This window comes from Canis lupus, chromosome 17, assembly GCF_048164855.1.
Source record: "Canis lupus baileyi chromosome 17, mCanLup2.hap1, whole genome shotgun sequence".
Lineage (NCBI taxonomy): Eukaryota > Metazoa > Chordata > Mammalia > Carnivora > Canidae > Canis > Canis lupus.
In genome coordinates this window covers 10,389,431-10,403,289 of record NC_132854.1, presented here as the reverse complement: position 1 = coordinate 10,403,289, position 13,859 = coordinate 10,389,431, and the positions used below count along the sequence as shown (strand labels likewise).

Sequence of the window (13,859 nt, the reverse complement as noted above, 5' to 3'; positions counted from 1 at the left end):
ATGACATCTCATCAATTCTCCTAATTCCATTCATCCTTCCTGACCTCTCCCATTGGTAGTTTGAATTCAGTGGATAAATAGACCCATTAGTCTACATCTAGAAAATAAATACTTTGGAACTTTCCACAGGCTGTATGTATTGAGACATAGTAGCAGATTTTTTTATAGCTCTGAACAAAATTATATTTCCATTGTTTTGACATCTTTAGTAACACACTTATTGCTTGGCTATCTTTGCTCTTTTTCCATAAAAAAAGTGATAAATTGTGTTCTGGGAATATTCCCTATTGTTTCTTCTAGTCATAGGTTACACAACACCACTGAGTCATTCAACTTTCAAAAACAGGGCCACAAGATTGTGGTGATAACTAATAATAAGCTACTAACCTGGGGTCCCACCATCAGACTCCTCTTCAAACACAAAATATATGTGGTGCTATTCTAATGATGGTGATACTCAATCTATTGTGGAAAAAACTTGGACAGTTAGAGCTGGTGATATACGTAAGTATATCAGGCCTTAGTATGGACAATAACGTTTACCCCCATGCTCAGAATTCCCAATAGAACCATGAAGGTTCCTTTTAGGACCATCCATTCCATCTTCTCTCTCAATATTAGGATCTTTGGGGCAACATTCCTGAACTTTAATCCCTCCACTGATATGGAACACATAACTCTTGAGGCAGCCCCATTTCAGATCAGGCAACCCATTCCATTGGATATTGGCTCTGGTTCTGTCCTTCTGGAATTTGCTCTTGGCTTTGTAAAGCATAGCATGCTACAAGAGTCTGGAAGTGGTCCCTATACTTCTAGAGTATGTCATCCCTCTTTCATGTAGGTCATCCTACTACAGATATGTCTCTTCCTTTTCCCCTTCCTTTTCCCCTTCTTTCTCCTCCTCCTCCTCCCCCTCCTCCTCCCTCTCCTCGTTTTCTTATCTGGTCCTCAACCTTCTCAACTTGCTGTACCTTTCATGAAATAGATCGGATTGTCTGGCTTCACTTCCTACCAGGGCACAGATTCTCACTTAGGAGGGTATAATGACTGTATTCTTGCTACTCAAGAATATCAGTTTCCTTCAAACTTTTCTAAGTTGCTTTTTCTGTTCTTCTGGCTAACTTTAATTGGATCCCACCCTTTTTAGAGAATCAGCTCATTGGCTTTTCCTCTACTACATTCCAGTTTGAGCATCCCCCTCAGCTGGAAGGGAAAAAAAAGTGACATGTTTCTCTACCATTCTCCATGAATGGCTGTGATCTAAAAGTGCCTCAATAAACTGCACTTAACCGGTATATTTTACTGTGGAAGGATATAATCCTCATCCTAGTCTCCAAATGGATGCTTATTTTAGCGACTATGGTTGCAATGATCAAATACTAGGTCCTGAAAGGGGCTCAAATAAGAGAACACATGTAAAGAGCTTAATCTTCGCATGTTTCCATTACTAGAAATACAACTTGTTCAAGATAGGATGGGTTGTGCTTCATTGCTGTTCATTTGTTTTGTCATGTTTGCATTTATATAACTTGCTCTCCAACTAAATCTTATTTTTAAACTTTAGAACTGCTTCACAGAGCAATATTCTTATGAAACCACAAAACTAATAGGAAAAGAAGAGCTCTGCATACTTTCAGGGGGAAATTCACTGAAGCCACTGAAAGATAAGTTGTCTTGTCAGTTTGGATTTATGTAGAATTCACTGTTATTTAAATCCTGAAATATTACTATCTTGGATGATGCTCTAAACCAGGGTTCCTCAACTTTGGCACTAGTGACATTTGGGGCTAAATAACGCTTTGTTGTGGGGGCCTGTTCTGTGCACTGTAGCATCCCTGACTCCTACCAACTAGACTCCAATAGCACTTGCACCTCCCAAGTGCTGGAAGGTGTTTTTACTCCCAAGTAGTAAAAACCAGAAATGCTTGTAAACCTTACCCAGTATCACCTGATAGGCAAAATCACCCCTGGTTGAGAATCACTTTTCTAACTTGGCAATCTTTCTGATTCTGTAGCTCTACGCTGCGGTGCCTACCTAGCTCAGGGCCTCACATGATTTGTCTTTATTAAGTATTTTGAACTGAATTGAATTTCCTTTCTCGACACAGGGGAAAAAGGAACAGTTGTGGGATTTCTCAAATTTTCTCCTTAGACTTATTATGACAGTTTGGAGGTTAAACAATTTTAGGCCAAAGGAGAGACCTAAAAATACATTTCAGGACTATATTTACAATAGTCTACATTTGAATTTTATATTTTATTCATCTCTAAAGATTTTTGGAGGCTAACAGCCTAGATCCTAAGACACCATTTGTTTATAAAAGTATTTGCCACATAGTAGATAGCTCAGTGGTACCATAATATTAATATTTATGAATTTTGTTGGAAGAAAAATCTTATTTGTTTTTACTTCCTGTAATTTTACAAGATGACTGTGCACACATGCATCCCAGGTTGGGGGGAATTAGTTTGCAGAATGATATATTACAAGATATTACGTTTTAAAAATAAAAATCACATATTTTGAATGAAATAAATCGAACAAAAATTTTCTTCATCAAAAATTAGAGTGACATTTTCTGAATTATTCCAAGACAAACCACAAACACATGTTTTACAAATTTTGCATTGGAATCAAAAGGAGGAATTTGCTATAATCAAGGACAAACACAGAAAAAAATGGATTCATCTGTGGTCCATGCTCACAACTCAGGGCTGCTGGGACTGTGAAGCAGAGTGTGGAAAAGAAGGTTTTTGAACAGTGCCTGACACACGTGGGTCTAAGTCTCAACAGTGGAATCTGAGCAGCCAAGACTGAATTTCTAATAGCATGGTGGCTTCTCTGATTCAACCACAACTCATAGCTTGGGGTCACTTCTGGCAATTTCCCCACTCTCTGGTGTAAACTTTTTCCCACACATTTTAACCACATATTTCAGCTATTTTGGCCAATCGTCACTTGTGAGGTTCACTGTAACTTTCTATAATATGTCCTTCTCCCACCAAACTGCCCCACACCACCTCATCATTTACCTTTTCACGTGAACTGCACACGCAAACCCTAAGAGTTGGATCTGTGGTGGTATACATGATTCTTGGGATCATGTTTGATTTTACTAAAATGTATATGCAAAATAATTAATTCAAGTACTTTGCCTGATAGACAGTGATGTAATCTTATGATTATAATAATTTACATAGAACTTGTCTACATGCTCATATAATCTACACATACTCAGCCTGAGAATTGTCATGTGGCCATGAAAAGAACAAAACAAAACAACACATTTTATTTGCTATTCCAGAACATGGAACAAACACAAAAGGACTTCTTTTATTCTAAATGTTTTTTTAATTCTAAATATTTTAAAATGTATTTATAAAAACTTAAGTTTTTGATTGAAAAATTTTAGCTTAGTTTTTTGTTGTTGTTGTTGTTGTTTGGTTATTTTGTTTTGTTTTTATGGTTAAGCACTCTTTTGGCACCACGTTGCCTCACTGGTGAAATCACTTTATTACCTTAATCCTCACTCATAGCACTAAAGTTTTGCAGTAGATCAAAGGCCCTATAGGAAAAAGCATGTGTATGTTCCATCCATTTTCTAAGTTAAACATTTTAAATAAGTAATAAAGACTCTTGGTTGAAGTGTATTTTTTTCAGATGAAGAAAGTTTCTAAACTTCTAAGTTCTAAATATAAAGTACTTCTAGAAAAGGAGAGGTGAAAGCTTTAACTACAGTATTCACAAATGGAAAAAGAAGTGTTGACAAGGCCGGATGCTGACATTGGCAGGAAGGTTGAGGTATTAAAGTAGAACGGCTCCAAGGACGCTGAGCCCACATGCCAATGAAAACACTCTGCCTCTGGCGCTGGGCTGTTTCCATGTAGGCTGGGAATGAAAGCAGCAAAGAAGAGGTCACAACAGATACCTGTTACCCTCTGCCTTTGAGAAGCCTTGACTTCAGATCTAAAGAAATTCTTGGAAATTTGCTTTTAGTTGACTTAAAAAAAACAAAAAAAAACCCTACAGTTAGCCACAATTAGCTTTTAGTTACCTTCCCTAACATTCCATTTGTCTGCTACTTCTTATCTATTGATACTGGGCCTGCCAATTAACCATTCTGAGCCTCAGCTCTCCATAGATTGAATATAGCAATGCTGATATGTGCTAGTCACCAACAATATACTAAAGGTTATTTAGTAGCCTTTTAATTTTCTCAAAAAGCAAGTAATACATATAATGCCAAAAATATGGTTTATCTTAGAGTGTTTTAGCTTTGTCACCCATCTTTGAAAAATTTATTGGAAACTACAATCAAAAGAAATGAAGGCAAAAAGGCCAGAATTTCATGTAATTTTTAGAGAGTTAATAGATATGACATTAGAATTTCATAATAATGAAAAATTAGAACCAAGTATTTGGAAAAAAGGACTAAGAGTTTCTTGTCTAGATATTTTGAGACACATATAGTCACATCTCTGTATCATCAAGCATAAGCAATGAAAAATAAGAATTAACTCTAAGGTAAACCTGGTCCATCTACCTCAGAATAGCCACAATAGTGAAAATTTGTTTTAATCTTAATAGGAAGGCTGACTGACTCAGTGATTGGCACAGGATCAGAAGATCAACCAAAATTAGAAACAAATAATTTGACATTCTTGTTCACAGAGGCATGTTAAAACTGAATCAGGTCTAAGTGGGAAGGAAGAAAGATAGCTGAGTGATATTAACCAAATGTAATTTACAATAAATATGAGTATAAATAACATATGGCTTTAACTAAAAATAAAGTTCTTATTTGTGTTATGATAAATATAAAATTCCATGATTTACAATAAAAAGATTTAAAAATTTAGATGGTAATATAAAACTAAAAACAAGATGTTGGTGAATTCTACCAAACATTTAACAAGAGTTAATACTTATTTTTCTCAAACTATTCAAAAAAATAGAAAAGGAATGAAAACTTCCAAATTCATTGTATGAGACCAACATTACCCTGACATCAAGACCAGATAAAGACACTATAAAAAGAGAGAACTGTAGGCCAATATCTGATGAACTCATATGTAAAAATTCTCAACAAAATACTAGTAAATTGAATTCAATAACACATTAGAAGAATCATTCATCAAAATCAAGTGGAATTTATTACTGGGTTGCCAGGGTCCATTTTTATTCAACATGATACTGGAAGTCCTAGCCATAGCAGTCAGGCAATAAAAAGAAATAAAAGGCATCCAACTCGGTAAAGAAGAATTAATACTTCCACTATCTGCAGATGGTGTGATACTCTCTATAGAAAACTCAAAAGACTCCATCAAATAACTGCTAGAACTGATAAATTCAGTAAAGTCACAGGACAAAATCAATGTACAGAAATCTGTTGCATTTTTATACACTAATAATGAAGCAGTAGAAAGAAATTAAGAAAACAATCTCCTTTACAATTACACCAAAAATAATAAGAGGCCTAGGGACAAACCTAACAAAAGAGATGAAAGAGCTGTACTCTGAAAACTATAAAACACTGATGAAAGGAATTGAAAACAATACAAAGAAATGGAAAGACATCTCATGCTCATAGACTGATAGAACAAATATTGTTAAGATGTCTATATTACCCAAAGCAATCTACAAATGCAATGCCACTCCTATCAAAATAGCAACAGCATTTTCCACAGAACTAGAATAAACAATCCTAAAATTTGTATGGAACCACAAAAGACTCTGAACAGCTAAAGCAATCTTGAAAACAAGAGCAAAATCTTCAAGTTACATTATAAAGCTGTATTAATCAAAACAGTATGGTACTGGCACAAAAATAGACACCTAGAACAATAGGACAGAATAAAAATCCCAGAAATAAAGCCATAATAATAGGTCAATTAATCTTCCACAAAGCAAGAAAGAATATCCAATGGGAAAAAGATAGTCTCTTCAACAAATGTTGGGATAATTGGACAGCAAATGCAGAAGAATGAAACTGAACCACTTTCTTATACCCCACACAAAAATAAAATGGATTAGAGACCTAAAAATGCCAAATATAATAATTAGGCAGTACTAACTAAAGCACAAGCAGGCAGTAACTTCCCTGACATTGGCTGTCACAACTTTTTGTAGCAACTTTTGTATATAGGTTCCCTGAAGCAAGGGAAACAAAAGCAAAAATACATTATTAGGACTACATCAAAATAAAAAGCTTCTGCACACCAAAAGAAGAAATAAAACTAAAAGGCAACCTACATAATGAGAGAAAATATTTGCAAATGACATATCTAATAAAGGGTTAGTATCCAAAATATATAAAGAACTTATAAAACTCAACACCCAAAAAAAAAAAAAAAAACTCAACACCCAGAAAACAAATGGGCAGAAGATATGAAGAGACATTTCTCCAAAGAAGACATACAGATGGTCAATAAACATATGAAAAGATACTCATCATCATTATCAGGGAAATGCAAATAAAAACTACAGTAAGATATCACCTCACACCTGTTAGAATGGCTATACTCAGCAACACAAGACACAAAATATGTTGGCAAGGATGTAGAGAAAAAGGAACACTTGTGTACTCTTAGTGGAAATGCAAATTGGTGTGACCACTGTGGAAAACAATATGTAGGTTCCTCCAAAAGTTAAAAATAGATTACCTTATGATCCAGCAATTGCACTATTAGGTATTTACCCAAAGAATACAAAAACACTAATTGAGGGATGCCTGGGTGGCTCAGTGGTTGAGTGTCTGCCTTCAGCTCAGGGTGTGATCCCAGAGTCCCGGAATCAAGTCCCATATCGGGCTTCTTGCATGGAGCCTGCTTCTCTTGTCTCTGCCTCTCTCTCTCTGCCTCTCTGTATCTCTCATCAATAAGTAAATAAAATCTTAAAAAAAAAAACACTAATTGAAAAGGATATATGAACCCTTATGCTTATTGCAGCATTATTTACAATAGCCAAGATAGGGAAGCAGCTCAAGTGTCCATCAATAGATGACTGGATAAAGAAGAAGTGATACACACACGCACACACACACACACACAGAACAGAATATTAAAAAAGAATTAAATCTTGGACATGGATGAGCTAGAGAGTATAATACTAAGTGAAATTAGTCAGAGAAAGACAAATACCATATAATTTCATTCATATGTGGAATTTAAAAGATAAAACGAATAAGGAAAAAGTGTGTGTGTGTGTTTGTGTGTGTGTGTGTGTGTGTGTGTGTGTGTGTGTGTGAGAGAGAGAGAGAGAGAGAGAGAGAGAGAGAGAGAAGCCAAGAAACAAACTCTTAATTATAGAGAACAAACTGATGGTTACCAGAGGGGAAATGGGTGGCGGGGGTGGGGGAGGGGGGGCGGGATGGGTGAAATAGGTGATGGGGATTAAGGACTGCACTTGTCATGATGAGCACCAGGTGATGTATGGAATTGTTGAATCACTGTTTGTACACCTAAAACTAATTTAACACTGGATGCTAACTATACTGGAATTAAAATAAATTTTAAAAAAACAAGAAGATGCTCTAATATTATATGCTCTAATAATATAATATTATATTAGCATCAATTATTAGTAATTGTACTAATAATATTATTAGTAATATCCATACTAATATTATAGTTGAATAGTTACAACTTAACTAATTATTAAAAATTTAAAACTAGACATGGGGAATTTTTTTGCAAAATATCTTCACATTAAAAAATATCTTCACATTGATGTATGTGCACAAAAATATTCACAACATTTTTCTTGTATTTGCTGTCTACTTTCTTCCATAAATTCTTAAGGCTAAAAACATTTTTTAAAAAATGGAGTTTTTCAACTGGGTTAGGTTTATTATTTGGATATGTCACAGATACAGTTTTAGATTTATTAAGATTATACTAAAATTGAGAAATATTTTTCATGCATTAAAAGTTGTGCTACTAAGAAAGCAAGAGCTACATATTCCTAGTTGGCCAGCATTTCTAATGTAAACCGGAACTCTGTAGGTGAGATAAGGATGTGAATAAATAGTAATAAGTTAACTATAAAACATTTAATAGGCTTCATTTACTTATAATTAGTTTTCAGTAGTTCAGGCTTACTGAAAAATTGAGTAGAGAGCATAGAGAATTCTTATTTATCCCCTCCCCCTGCACACTATCCCCTATTATTAACAAGTTCCATTAGTGGGATACATTTGTTACAACTGATGAGCCAATGTTGTTATTATTAATTCAAGTCCATAGTTTACATTAGGGTTAATTCTTTGTATTTTACAGTTAGATGGGTCTTGAAAAATACATAATTTGTATCCATCATTACAGAATCATACAGTTTAGATTCACCATGCTAAGACTCCATTATGCTCCACCTATTTGGCCCTCACCCCTTCTCATGAGCCCCTGGCAACCACTCATCTCTTCACTATCTCTACAGTTTTGCCTTTTCCAAAATGCCATATAGTTGGAAACATACAGTATATGCATAGCCTTTCAGAGTGGCTTCTCTCATTTAGAAATATGCATTTACTGCTCCTCTGTCTCCCTTGGTGGCTTGACAACTCATTTATTTTGTTTTTTGTTTTTTTGTTTTTTTTTTTTTGTTTTTCTTTTTCTTTTTTTTTTAATTTATTTTTTATTGGTGTTCAATTTACTAACATACAGAATAACACCCAGTGCCCGTCACCCATTCACTCCCACCCCCCGCCCTCCTCCCCTTCTACCACCCCTAGTTCGTTTCCCAGAGTTAGTCTTTACAGTCTTTACGTTCTGTCTCCCTTTCTGATATTTCCCACACATTTCTTCTCCCTTCCCTTATATTCCCTTTCACTATTATTTATATTCCCCAAATGAATGAGAACATATAATGTTTGTCCTTCTCCGACTGACTTACTTCACTCAGCATAATAGTTTCTTCACCTATTTTTTCACAGCTTATGTGATAGATACAGGAAAGCCAGAGGGGGCTCCAGTCGTCCACCTGCTTTCCTTCTAGATCAGACAAAACTCTGAAAAAGTAGATGTCCTTAAGAGCACGGCTTTATCATGGAGAACAGAAGGCTCTGGGTTTACTTCAGCATGGTCACTGTGCCTCTCCCCCTGTGGGAAGCATGGGGGAGAATTCATCTGATCTTCACCATAAGAACCTGGCAGGGCTCCTGATGGTAAAAGTCATGAAAATGTGCTCCCCACCTCCAAGACTGGAGGGATTTTTAACTCAAGTTAGACTATATTCAGCCTTCAGCAATTAGTCAATTATAGTATAAGTGTCTCTGGCTCTAGTGGCTTCTCCTCCTGGAGAACTATGATTCCCTGTTTTGGCTGTCTCTTCAAACTTCAAGGCAGTGCTTTGCCCTGTGACCCTAGTTCTCTATTAGACCTAAGAAGCATTGTTGATTTTCAGAATTATTGATTTTCAGTTTGTTTTGCTTGCTTTCTTGTGAAAACAGGATTGGCAAATTTGAAGCTCTTTACATGCTGGAGCAGAAACCAGAAGCTGTTGTTAACTAACTTCTTTTTGATTTAAGATATGGGTCAGAAATAGCATGGATAAATGAGCATGTTTGATTAAAATGAGAATTCTAAATTAGTGTGTGCAGAGGCATGATTCTCTACTTATACGCAAGCTAGTCCACTTGATCACAATTTGACGCATATACTAGTATCAGCTTAGGAATGAAAAGGCCATTATTAGCACAAAGTTAGACTAGGTTGTGATAATTAAGCCTCCCTGGCTGGCCTCAAGTCACTATGTCAGAATCTTGCTGTGCCATGTGTCATTTCCTTCACTAATAGTTGTTTCTCTTACACCTTAACATCTGCCTGTTTTTCTGCTTGATTTTAACAACAAACTTGGGCAACATTAAACACAGACAACATAGTGATAATAAGACAGTGGAGAAAGAGGAAGGAAAAAACAGTCACTCATGGGATGTGGTTCAAGTATCCATTATATAATAGCACAACAAACTTAACCAAAGCCAAAAAGCTTTGGCCTGCTTATGCCTGGAATGAAGTCTCTCTATGCTCTCATTAGGCACACTGGCAAGACTGCTGTACCAGGCTAGAGTTCCTATGGCCAGGAATCATTCCTTTCTAGCAAGCATCTGGGCTCAGGACATTAAAAGAGCAATCAGACATTTGCACTGCGGCTGAAGGGGTGAACTTTTCATCCCTAGTCAGGAGAACTGCAGAAAAATCACCCCTGGAAATACTACTTAGTATCTAATACCCAGCAAAATATGTCTGGAGTATGGAGTATTATTTAAAGCTTTAATAATCTTTCAACTCATTATTTAGCAGGTGTATAAGCACACTCTTCCATAAGTCATTCATTATTGTTATTATCATTATTTGTTGATACAACCTGGCATTATACAATTGATAGAAGTTTTTAATGAACTTCCATCATGGATTAATTCAACAACACTGGATGTTTTATTCAACTCTCTTATCTGACTGACACCATGACTCTGCCTTTCCCATTAATGGTGATTCTTTATGGGCTTGGGAATAAGTATCTACCCTGTTAGCTGTGTTTTTATAATTGTCTTAAACTTGAATAAATTTGCTATTGTCTTCATGGACTAATAATATCACATTTCCAGCACAAATTACTAAAGTTTTTTTAAAAAGATTTTATTTATTTATTCATGAGAAACACAGAGAGGGGAGAGAGAGAGAGAGGCAGAGACACAGGCAGAGGAAGAAGCAGGCTCCATGCAGGGAGCCCGACGTGGGACTTGATCCCGGATCTCTAGGATCATGCCCTGAGCTGAAGGTGGCACTAAACCACTGAGCCACCTGAGCTGCCCAAATTACTAAAGTTTAAAGGAGTATAAGGACTTCTATCAGCGACATAGCTACTTTGATAAAAAGGCTCTTTCATTTGGCCCATTTAATCTTTCTAGCCTTTAAACCCCTGCATTTTGACTTAGAATTCTTGAATACCTCTTACTTTAAAAAGAGACAAGAGTCAAAAGACTGATATTCAAGGTTCAGTCTTATTTGCATGAAAAATTCACCCCCAGAAATCTTTTGCTTTTTTTCTCCCCAAAAGCTTTGATTTTAAGGGATGCATTAATCAATCCTCTGCAATGTTGAACATACTACTATTTACCTTATTCTATGAGTAGAATGTAGTCTTTTTAAAAGTCTCTCCAAGTTTTACAGTTTAATGTTTACTTTCCCTCACCCTGTGGACTGCAAGCACGAGAGTAGTGATTTTGTCTTGCTCACCATCATGTTCCTAGAGCTCAGAGTCTGGGACATAATGTAAAGATAAACATGAAAGTAATGAAGCAGAGAGTAGGTTAGGTCAGGAAGAGGGGTTTGTGGAAACCATCAAAGAGGAAACAGGCATAAGAGGGATGGGTGTGTTGGACAATGAGAAAATAGCAATTACAGAGGTCAGCAGACTTTGAGAGCTGGCCAGGCTACTCATTTGCCATCTTGGAGGGGATCCAGATGTGGACCATTTGCATTAATTTCTAGGAAGAGATGGTGCCCAGGACCAACTGGTCACCCACAACAGCCACCAGGGCTCCCAATATTGGGACAGAAGACTTGCTTTGTCTGCCAAAGGATGCTCCGTGGCCCTTACTTAACCAGAGTGGCTGCCCATTCCCAACCCCCCTCCCACTGAGCATCACTCTAGCTTAGCAGGTCTACTTCTTCCCTGCAAGACCTTCATTTTATTGCCTCATTTGACCCTTTCCCTGGAAGGGTCTTCTGTGAGATGCAAAAATCCATCATCCTTCTCTCCGCATTGGTAAATCCTTGAGGACAGGTATTGCTGGTGCTCACAGATCTGCATCCCCCACCTTGGATTCCAAACATTACAATATGTCTTTATTCACTGACAAGGCTGATCCCTGTGACAAGTTAGCACAGGTTAGGCTTCAGTTCATTTACTCCTCACAGCCTTGTTAGTTAGTACTATTAATAACATTTTACATAGAAGAAATTGGGGCAGAGACAAGTTAAGTCATCTGCCCAAAGTAGTGTGGCTAGGCAATGGCAGGGTGGGATTTGTACACACGATCTTCAGTCCATCCTCTCCACCTGGTGGTGCCTGCCTTGATCTACACAAGTGCTGCTCAAGTACATTTTCTTGACCTTTAAGAATTCAGGCTGCTCCCTGACATTTGTGGGGTTAAAAAAGTGGGGTTTTGAAGAGATATCTCCAGTTGCTGGAAGAATTAAGTATGGGCCAGGCGGGATCCCTGGGTGGCTCAGCGGTTTAGCGCCGTCTTCAGCCCGTCTTGTGATCCTGGAGACCCGAGATTGAGTCCCATATCAGGCTCCCTGCATGGAGCCTACTTCTCCCTCTGCCTGTGTCTGTGCCTCTCTCTCTCCCTCTCTCTCTCTCTCTCTCTCTCTCTGTGTGTGTGTATGTCTCTCATAAATAAATAAATAAAGTCTTAAAAAAAAAAAGTATGGGCCAGGCATGCAGCCCATGAACAAGGTTGTTCCATAAATATTGGTGGCAATAAGCAGGCATGAGCTGTCTATTCTGGGCCTTCACTACCACAAACTTCTCAGCCAGAACAAGGCCTCGGCTCCACTTTCTTGTGCCATTACGGAGATCTCTGGTTGCCTAGCTCCCCTCTGTCTCATGGGGAAAAAGCCCCATGGCTCAGGATGGTTAGGCTCTCAGAAGAATGCTGATAGCCTGAGCTGCATGAGACAGCTCTTCCCAGGGAAACCAAAGATGATTCCCGGCCACAAAGCCAGAGGGACAGTAAGTTCCCTGGGACTTTCACAGACACAGGTGGAGAGAACCATCCTGCTACATGGTAGGCCTTTTATATGGTTTAATTCTATGTCAACACACTGCCATGTTCATTCTTATTGCCCCCACTTCATTAATGGGGAGAATGTGACTCAGTGAGACTAAGAAGCTTGCCCAAGTTCCCTCAGAAGTGACGGTCTGAAGCAGTATTCCCATGCTTTCCTCCAACTATGTTCTTTCCACTCTGCCACGCATGTCTGAACTTTCTGAAAATTTTCTTGGCTTGGTTTTGAGGAATTTGAACAAATTCCTGTCTGGTATACTTTGTGAAAGCAAAATTCTGCTTTTAAAATTAAACAGACTAGCCCAAGGAAAAGGAAGGGAGGGGAGATGAAAATTCTTCCCTGTGTCTTTGGGTTCATAGTCGCTCTTTCATATTTGTTTGGGGTAAGAAAAGAGCATTCATTCGCCATCTCTCCACACCCACCTTGTTCTTCATATTGTCTGACAAGAGTAGATGGAGAAAGTTTCTCACTCTATATTAAACACTGAGAATTGAGCACAGTTATTCCCACATACCTAGAAAATCTATTAGATAAATCAAAATGACACAAAATTTAAAAGTGACTCATGTAGTTTTGGGGTGTACCTGCTGGCCATTTAGCTGTGCTAGCTGAAATTCTATAACTGTTCTGTGGTGCAAATATAATCATTTGAGAAGTAGAGCAGAAAATAGAGAAATGATTTACATAAAAAATAGATTTGTTTTTACTTCAATTAAATGGCTAATTTTAGAAGATATTTATAATCGACTGGGCATTTTGTCCCTTGCATATTTAAGCCTGTGGCAGATACTGCTGTCATTCCTCCAGACTCATTCTCCCCAGGCTGCTCAGCTGGAGAATATATTTCCTGGAATTTCCTGCAAGGGGGTGTGGCCCTGTGACAAAGTTCTCTCTGATGTGGGCAACTGCCAAGCCATCTACAAAAACCTTTTGCTGGACTCATTTTTCCCTTTCCTTTTATCAGCTATAAATTGAGAAGCCACAGGAAAATGTGTGTTGAGGATGGCAAGGCTTCCCCACATGCTGTCCTTTGGGATGACCTCGTGAGATAGAGCTCACCTACT

The 13,859-nt window shown here is 37.6% G+C and overlaps 1 protein-coding gene across 6 annotated transcripts in view; it reads right to left on the bottom strand.

Annotated features, from left to right (window-relative positions):
• The window catches only part of NALCN (sodium leak channel, non-selective), a 320,799-nt gene that overhangs the window by 202,475 nt on the left and 104,465 nt on the right, over nucleotides 1-13,859 (bottom strand). The gene's annotated exons all lie outside the window — the stretch shown is intronic.